The following is an 8,503-nucleotide window of genomic DNA, read 5'->3' as shown; positions in this document are numbered from 1 at the left end:
TAAAAGGCTTCCTCAGACGGCTTATGTACCTCAGAGGCAAGGCCTAAAGGCGGACGGAGCCTGTGAAACGGAAGAGTCCAAACCCCCAGAGAACTCAAAGATAAAATATCAGCCCAGTGGTGATGAGGCGAGCACTAGCCCTGATTAACGAAGGACTCAAAGGCAGGCAAGTGAGCATCATACATTGCAGCTACGTGTGACGTTTGAGATGTCAAACAGTGGCAGAGGCTGCTGTTCTCTACAAAATATTCAGCAGGCCCTAGGAACGGCCTGATACGGATGTGGGGCAAATCATCCGACGAAGCATTGCTTATGATCAAGAAGTGCCAGATGATGCAAAAGTAGTTGTATCATTGTAGACTTTACGCCATTTGCTGATGTCTCTTCGTGGTACGTTTTTGAAGTCAGTCGTGATTTCTCAGGCAAAAGATCAGCCAGCATCGATTCAAACGGGGTCAAGCGCAACGACAGGCGTTCTCAAAGATTGAAGCGGATCTATTTACCTGGTGCCAGCGGCAGTATGCGTTGCCATGACTGATAAATGTGCACTACACTACACACATGTTAATTTGCTCAGGCCTGGAAGCACCCACTTCGATCATATGCGTACGTTTTACTTCTTTGTCAGTAATCTCTATCCACAAGCTCCGCCACCCGTTTCGCTCACCACACAGTCCACTCTCGTCATGTCTAACAAACTGTGTCAGCACAAACCGATGACCGTCCACGACCGCTTCCTGCATCGTCCGCACGCCCGCGGAGCACGCTGACCGGTCCGTGCGGAAGGTGTGGACGGTGCGGGCCACACGACCCAGCACCGGCAGACATCGACGGGCGCTAGAACTGCCCCACTTCCGGCGCCCACCAGACCCGGCTCGGCGAGCGAGAGCCGAGGTCAGTTTGCGTCGTGTGTGATCTGGCGTGCTCGCTCCGTGCTGAGGCGATCGCTAGCCTGGTACTTCCGCGCCTTGTCAGACATGCCCAGTGTCTCCGTAAGTAACTCCGACGCGATCCTGAAGCGGCATATCTGATGCACATTCAGCATGTTTCGAGCGGGAGTGCACAATGTCCGCGCCGGTCGGCTGGGGTGCTGGCGCGTCAGCTCGGTGAAGGGCGGGGGCGCCCCCCCCCCCCCCCCGGCCCGTCGCCGATACCCCCGCTTCGATGAAAGCCGAGCCGGCCACTCCCGGCGGCGGTCCGGCAGCGACGGGGCGGCCGAGATGGGCGAGCGGTGCGTCAGCGTCAGGTCGACGCCTCGGATTGGCCGAGGTGTGGTAGCGCCTGCACGTGCCGCTCAGCCGTCCCAGCCATGTGAGCGGCACATGTACGCTGAGGTCACGCTCTGGGCTGTCGGCTCCACAGGTAGGGCCAGCAGCGGGGCACGGCCAGTGAAACTTGGGGCTAGGTCGTGACCCCGAGCGTCAATTTCGGATGACAGGAAGACTGGTGGTGATGAGCACAACCGAGCGCTGCAGGCTGCCCAGTCCTCCCCTCCTCCCGGACTTTCGTTAATTGATCAAATCGATCATGACACATGGGACAAGATACTTCCGTCTGGTTTCAAGGATACACAACACCGTTTAACGTATGGATAACGTCAAATGACGTACCGCCGACAGACATGGCAGTTGGCGTCTGTCACCAAAGATATGTGGGAGATGTGGGCATTTTAAAGCAGTAAGTCTCCGCCTGCATTAAAGGCTTTGTGATTGCGCACTCATGTTTTGGTCCCCATCAGATGCCAAGGGCGTGAAAGATTTGTACGCTGCCAATATTAGCACAAGTGAGAGAAGCTTGATATCAGAAGCTTCGGAGAAACTTTATACTTCCGAATGCATTCGCACAATGACGAATCGCCCGATAAAATTCCGTTGTCGACTTTTTCGCTTGGAGCCGCGATTTGAAACGTACGATTTCTTCAGCAGTCGTAAAAACACAAGCTGCGCGGCGGCATGGTGGGGTACTCAAGTGCTGTCTGAGCAGCTGCACAGCCTACCGGACCTGACGGCATGCGTCTGAGGGCCAGCACCACCGTCCGGGAGTCTCCGCGACTGGTCAGCTGGACCGTCCTGGAGGGCGGCGGGGGTGGGGGACATTAGGAGCGCGCCGTACTATCCAGCACCACCGTCCGGGAGTCTCCGCGACTGGTCAGCTGGACCGTCCTGGAGGGCGGCGGGGGTGGGGACATTAGGAACGGCGCCTTACTATCCAGCACCACCGTCCGGGAGTCTCCGCGGCTGGTCAGCTGGACCGTCCCGGAGGGCGGCGGGGGTGGGGGACATTAGGAGCGGCGTTGTACTATCCAGCACCACCGTCCGGGAGTCTCCGCAGCTGGTCAGCTGGACCGTCCTGGAGGGCGGCGGGTGGGGACATTAGGAGCGGCGTTGTACTATCCAGCACCACCGTCCGGGAGTCTCCGCGGCTGGTCAGCTTGGACCGTCCTGGAGGGCGGCGGGGTGGGGACATTAGGAGCGGCGTTGTACTATCCAGCACCACCGTCCGGGAGTCTCCGCGGCTGGTCAGCTGGACCGTCCTGGAGGGCGGCGGGGTGGGGACATTAGGAGCGGCGTCTGTGTACTATCCAGCACCACCGTCCGGGAGTCTCCGCGACTGGTCAGCTGGACCGTCCTGGAGGGCGGCGGGGGTGGGGACATTAGGAGCGGCGTTGTACTATCCAGCACCACCGTCCGGGAGTCTCCGCGGCTGGTCAGCTGGACCGTCCTGGAGGGCGGCGGGGTGGGGACATTAGGAGCGGCGTTTGTACTATCCAGCACCACCGTCCGGGAGTCTCCGCAGCTGGTCAGCTGGACCGTCCTGGAGGGCGGCGGGGTGGGGACATTAGGAGCGGCGTTTGTACTATCCAGCTGCCTGTCACGTGAGCACCCGTCGCCAGCTGGCCGGGCGGGCGGCGGCCTTATTCGGCTATCAGCTGCTGCATGTTTCATCGCAGGGTGAGGTCGGAAGCTGATGACCCGGGCCCAGGCCGGACTGGCAGGTGATGTCACTGGTTCCGGCGGATGTGGCGCCCCCGTTAGCTCAGGCGGCGCGGCAGATTCTGGTCAGCTGACCTCGGCAGCCACGGCCGCCGCACCCGTGCGACACCGGCTGTCAGCTCGGATCGGCGAAGGTCCGTAGTGCCGGGCAGAAGGGACGTCGGCCCCGGCCAACGTCTGATCCCGCCACCACCAATTACGCTACAAATACCCGCGACGCATACAGCGTACCGCGCTGGTGCGAAACTCAGGACACAAGGAAAGAACACTGACCTGGAAACGTGGGTGAAAAGGGGCGTGCCGCATGTAGTTTTTTGGTTACATTTACGTACGCCGGCGTGCACCGGTGTGTGGGCACGTCACACCTACTACTAGCACATCCACCCCAGAAAGAAGTTATCTGGAGAGTATTTATTTGTTAGCCACATTTACCGCCATCGAAGCTCAGAGCTATTCAGGACGCTTAAAATCATTATGCCTAGTTTAAAAACTCATTTCAAATAATGCAACTTTTTTAAGTAAGTTAATTGGTAAGCAAGAGGTGCTCTCGAAGTAGTTTTTCACTTGCTTGAGCCTAAATAATCTACAAAAGCGTTTGGATGGGAAAGTAAATATAATAACCAACTAACCTGAACGTTATAAATGCGAACCTAGCACTGCTGACATTCGTTGTGAGCAAAATGTTTACTCATAAGCGCTATGTTGGGAAATGTCGACGCTGCTATAGTTGGGTCCGTCGCAGCCTGTCGCCTGCTGTGAGTGTAGTTACGATGCGTGTGTTACGCTGTGATTTCAGATGGTTTGACGTGCAATAATGTTGGTGAGACTTGGCACCACCAGTGCAACACGTGCAGCTGCCGGGACGGCGTCACCGTGTGCACCAAAGACAGGTGGCTCGTCCGACGGAACCCGATCACGTCCGGTGAGTGAGCACGGTGTCTGTCCATTCTTCTGCAGGCTGCAAATGGTAAAATTCATCGAACTGAATCAGAAGCCTTTGCCGCGTCCAATAACACGTTAGCAACTTGAACAGTGAAGCAATGAGCGTCCTTGTGCATGAATCTGCATGGCGACACATTCACCACGTGCGAGAGCGCAACAGTTGCTCTTATGCCGACTGTTACGGATGGCAAGGATGTATGTCGAAATCGGCCTCGTCACATATCGTGGTTGCTGATCATGGTGCTGGTCGTGGTAGCGGGGAAGCCCGGTGTACACCCCGCCATGAGCGCCAGCGTCAGCGTGCCCGTCCCACCTGCCCAATCGGCCGGCGCCGGTTCCAGGCTCGTGCCTCGCCGGCAGCAAGTGGAAGGACGGCTGCGGGAACTGGTGCCTGTGCGACGCGTCCGGCAAGACCCGCTGCACGGTGGGCCCGTGCCCGCCGCGGGTGCGCAGTGAGCGCAGCATGACGTTCGTGCGCACGGCCGGCGACCCGTGCGCCGAGGGCGACATCTGGACGCTCGAGTGCAACAGCTGCTCGTGCGTGGAGGGCAGGGCTGTCTGCGAGGTCGGCGCCGTGCCCCCGGCGTGCGCCCCAGACACCCGGTAAGACGAGCGGGCATGCCGGCCGCAGGTGGAGTCCGGCCGGCGAGCTGCGGTGGGCGAGTGCCTTGCAGGCGTGAGGGTGATGTGGGCAGGCCGGAGATTTACGTCATGTGGGAAGCAGTCAGATTTCGTAAAACGGGTCAGATCTTTACTGGTTGCTCATTTTCGGAGCGATGGTGTGAGATGAGCAGCTGTTCTATGCTTCGATGTCCACATGACAGCTTCGTTAAAATCAAGGTTGTAGGCAAAAGGAGGTTCTATTGTCCTTTGGCAAACTTGCAAATCACTAAGTTATGGTAAGGCGGACAAATCTCGGATTCCGACACATGATTGCGTATTTACTAAGTTAGGCGATCTGGCCAAATGGTGGTAACTTTTTGCATTGTGGTATGCGTGTGTCATCCGTTTCTCGCTGGACAGGTCGCATTGTTTCTGCTCCTCTAGACATTTTGTGCAGCCAGCAGAAGAGCAGAATCTGATGTGGCCTCAATGACGCTGAGGCCGTCGTAATGAATAAACAGTTGATATTGCCAGTGGAAAAATGTCGAGCCAAATTGGACGAATGTTTAGCCAAATTGAATAATGTTTGAGGCAACCTACATGTGCACTGTGTTCAACTTAAATCGTGCGCATTTAAAATGGCGCTCAATTTTGCCGTTTTCAAGGTAACGGCTCAGACTAACAGTCAGAATCCTTATTACTCTTCGCTTCGCTGAGAACATTCCGGTTTCTCGTATGTAAACCGCAGTGTTCAACTCGAAGCGAAATGATGCAATAATAGGTTTACATGCTCTGGATAACCGGATAACCGGATAACAAGTTCCGTGCGCTCAGGGTAGTTGGAGTTGCACGGAGGTATGAATATATCGCCGCTACAGTAACCGCCGAGATATTATTCGTGGTTTCAGAAATGGAATATTAAATCTGCCCGTCACTCCTGCGGCAGCTGATTCTGCCTACAGCAAACACCACGCTACCATTTTGATGCACGTTGCATCAGTCCTGCCACGCTCCGTACCTGGCGTCGCCCCCCCCCCCCCCGACCCGGCGCTCCCACTCCCCATTCCCACCGCTCACCCCCGCTTACCCCCGCCTCCCTCCACTCCCCCTGACATCTGACCTCTGTCTTCGAGAGCCGTGCGAGCCGGACGATCGATGGGAGGACGAGTGCGGCAACCTGTGCGAGTGCACCGAGGGCGGCGTGCCGGCGTGCACGCTGCTGGCGTGCGGTCCCGGCCAGCGCGCCGGCGCCCGGCTCAGACCCATCCTGCGCTCGGGTGATCGCTGCCAGAACGAGGGCGAGCGCTGGCAGCAGGACTGCAAACACGTGTGACTGCACGAGCGGCGTGGTCAGCTGCACGCGCCGGCTCTGTGCCCAGCGGCAGGAGCCGGAGAAGTTCGGTGAGCGCGTACATGATGTGAATAGCTGTGCATAACACTTGCGGTTACTCGTCACGTGCTATGTGGTTAGAGCTGATAGTTTCCTAGCAACCCGCTTTTATGCTTGGGGGGGGGGGGGGACGAAACCGCAAAATACACCAAAACAATTTTTTCCGACCATTTCTCTTATTATCTGTGAGATCACGTGCTGATAACGCTTTGCTAGTTAACCACCTGTTCCTGTTTGTTCGCAGGGGAGTGTCAGACCGGCACGCGCTGGTTGGACGAGTGCGATAACCTGTGCTACTGCTCCGAGAGTGGACTTCCCAAATGCACCCTCAACGAGTGTCCTTATGGCAGGCAGGTACGGTGCAAGAGTGCTTTGTAGAGCGTATGTGGGCGTGTGCAACACCTACCTCTTTGAGCCCAAGGAACTGTTGAGATGCGCTGCGCATCATCAATATCGGTCGGCATCCCAACTGGCACCACGTGACGGGCACGCGAGGGAAGCCATTCTCATCGATCCAATGTAGCATGCGTGCGTGTGTGGAATCGCGCGGCGTTGGGTGTTTTGAACCCAACGTTCTAACGCATTGTGTTCAGATGTCTTGACCCGCGTCATCTCGCATGGCTGCGTAACATTTGTTGACATAGTAAGAAAGTGACCAAGACTCGGTTAACCGTTCCAAGGGCAGGGGGTTTGTTTGAACCCGCCTCCAATGTTTGAGAGGTTTCTCCCACATTATTTAAGGTATTTTGTTAAAATCCTATCTGCTTTTAAACATATATCTTCTGATCTGTAATTGTTAAGCTCCTACCCTGTCAGTTAGGGGACCTATGATCTTCTTGCAAAGGCGTGTGCGGTGAAAATGTGGAAAATGAAAAATGTGGACTGAGTTGTTAATGGACGCCGATAAAGCCGTCGAAGCTAACTGACCGTGCTAACGAACCAAATCATGAAAACTGATGGATGTCAAGTTGACGTTTTCTGAAGGTCATGCAATGCCAGGGCCTCGTCAGGTCAGGCTGAAAATAGAGCTCAAAGTAGCGACATTCGAGCCTTTTTTGTTTGCTTATACCCGACGTACATGAATATTCCGATTGAAAGCTGAACTATGGTCAATGTAAGGTAGGTTCATGAACGTCTTCGGCTGACGTTACGTCATCCCGTGAAAGCGAATTGGTTTCCGTTTTCGAACTGAACCGGTGTTGCGGTTACGAAGAGCGACAATGAATCTGCAAAAACGCGGTTTTCTCTCATTCGAACCGTCATGATAGGCCAACCGCCACAGATGAATTAAAAATGATGCTGGTGCAAGTCATACCATCATCATTCTGACCTTTAAATCGGCTCATGGGGCGTGGGATCGGCGGATGGTCATCCCAGCCCTTTGCGCTGCGGCCGGCTCAGAAGCCGCGAGTAGGCTGACGAGGGCTGGGTGGAGACTCGACACCACATGGATCGTGCCGTCTTGATCGTTATGTGGTCCAGAGAGTGATCCGCTGAACATGTGGGGTAAACCACCGCAGGCATCTTGCCCATTAACTCAAGATTGCAGAATTCTCGTAGTCTTCGTGTGTGAGAGCAGCCGCATCCCGCAAGTCGGGATGCATCTAGTATGGGCGTAACGTCGAAGCAGGCCTTTCTTAAAAACATCCGGGTCCGTGGCTAATTTAAAGCACACGTATAGGCTGTATGTACCTTAACTAGAGTCCGTGTGGAACCTGGGCTATTGTGACTTACTTCACGCCACAGGGGCACTAAACATTTTGAAACTTAACGAGTGTTGCTGACTGGCTAACCCAAACAAACCCTACGGGACCTCCAGCCATCGTGCGTAACACACTGAAGTCAGCTGATGGGCTTGCCGTCCCCTCTGCTTGGGTCACCCCCTATCTGCGTCCTCGTGGGATCCAGCGGCACGGCGCCGACCGGCTGCTGATCCCTCGTGTCGGCCTGCCGCCGCAGGAGGGCGCGCGCGTCCACTTCCTGCTCGAGGCCGGCTCGACGTGCACCAACGAGGGCGAGCGATGGCAGCAGGGCTGCGGCCGCTGCTCGTGCGCCGCCGGCCGCGTGTCGTTGCTCTCAGCGCGGCTGTCCGGAGCAGGGTGTGGCCGCCACCGCCGCCGCCGAGCTGGACTGGATGAGCTGCCAGGAGGACACCACGGGGAGGACGAGTGCGGCAACATCTGTGGCTGCTGGCTCGGCCAGCCGCTCTGCACCAGGTGAGCGCGCCTTAGCGCTGGAGGGTGGGTCCGCTTGAGTAGGGTGAGAGGAGGGTGGCAGCGCTTCGGCTCAGGGAGGGGCAGGGCCCGGGAATGACCAGGTGTCCGCTCCGGGCATGACGAGGTGTCCGCTTTTGGTGAGACAGAATGTCCGCTTTCGGTGGATCAAGATGTCCTTTGTGGATGGGACAGAGTGTCCGCTGCAGGTAGAATATTACACCCATTCTAGGCGGGGCATCGTATCCGCAATGGTTGTAGGAAAGTGTACTGGACTACGCTCTTGCAGAGAGCCAACAGCAGCATTAGCAGCAGCAGTTAAAAGATAACCGTTTGTCATATATGGCAGCAATAATGCACGC

General features: G+C 56.5%; 1 long non-coding RNA gene across 1 annotated transcript; it reads left to right on the top strand.

Moving 5' to 3' along the window:
• The first annotated feature begins 5,867 nt into the window (after window positions 1-5,867).
• Window positions 5,868-7,986, top strand: LOC119099702 (uncharacterized). Its single transcript, XR_005094405.1, has 3 exons — window positions 5,868-5,939; window positions 6,173-6,282; window positions 7,888-7,986. It is a non-coding gene; the product is annotated as an uncharacterized LOC119099702 (long non-coding RNA).
• Window positions 7,987-8,503: the final 517 nt, after the last annotated feature.

This window comes from Pollicipes pollicipes, unplaced genomic scaffold, assembly GCF_011947565.3.
Source record: "Pollicipes pollicipes isolate AB1234 unplaced genomic scaffold, Ppol_2.1 Scaffold_4881;HRSCAF=5763_pilon_pilon_pilon, whole genome shotgun sequence".
Taxonomy (NCBI): domain Eukaryota; kingdom Metazoa; phylum Arthropoda; class Thecostraca; order Pollicipedomorpha; family Pollicipedidae; genus Pollicipes; species Pollicipes pollicipes.
Note: the sequence above shows the minus strand (reverse complement) of the source record. Positions and strands in the feature narration are given on the sequence as shown.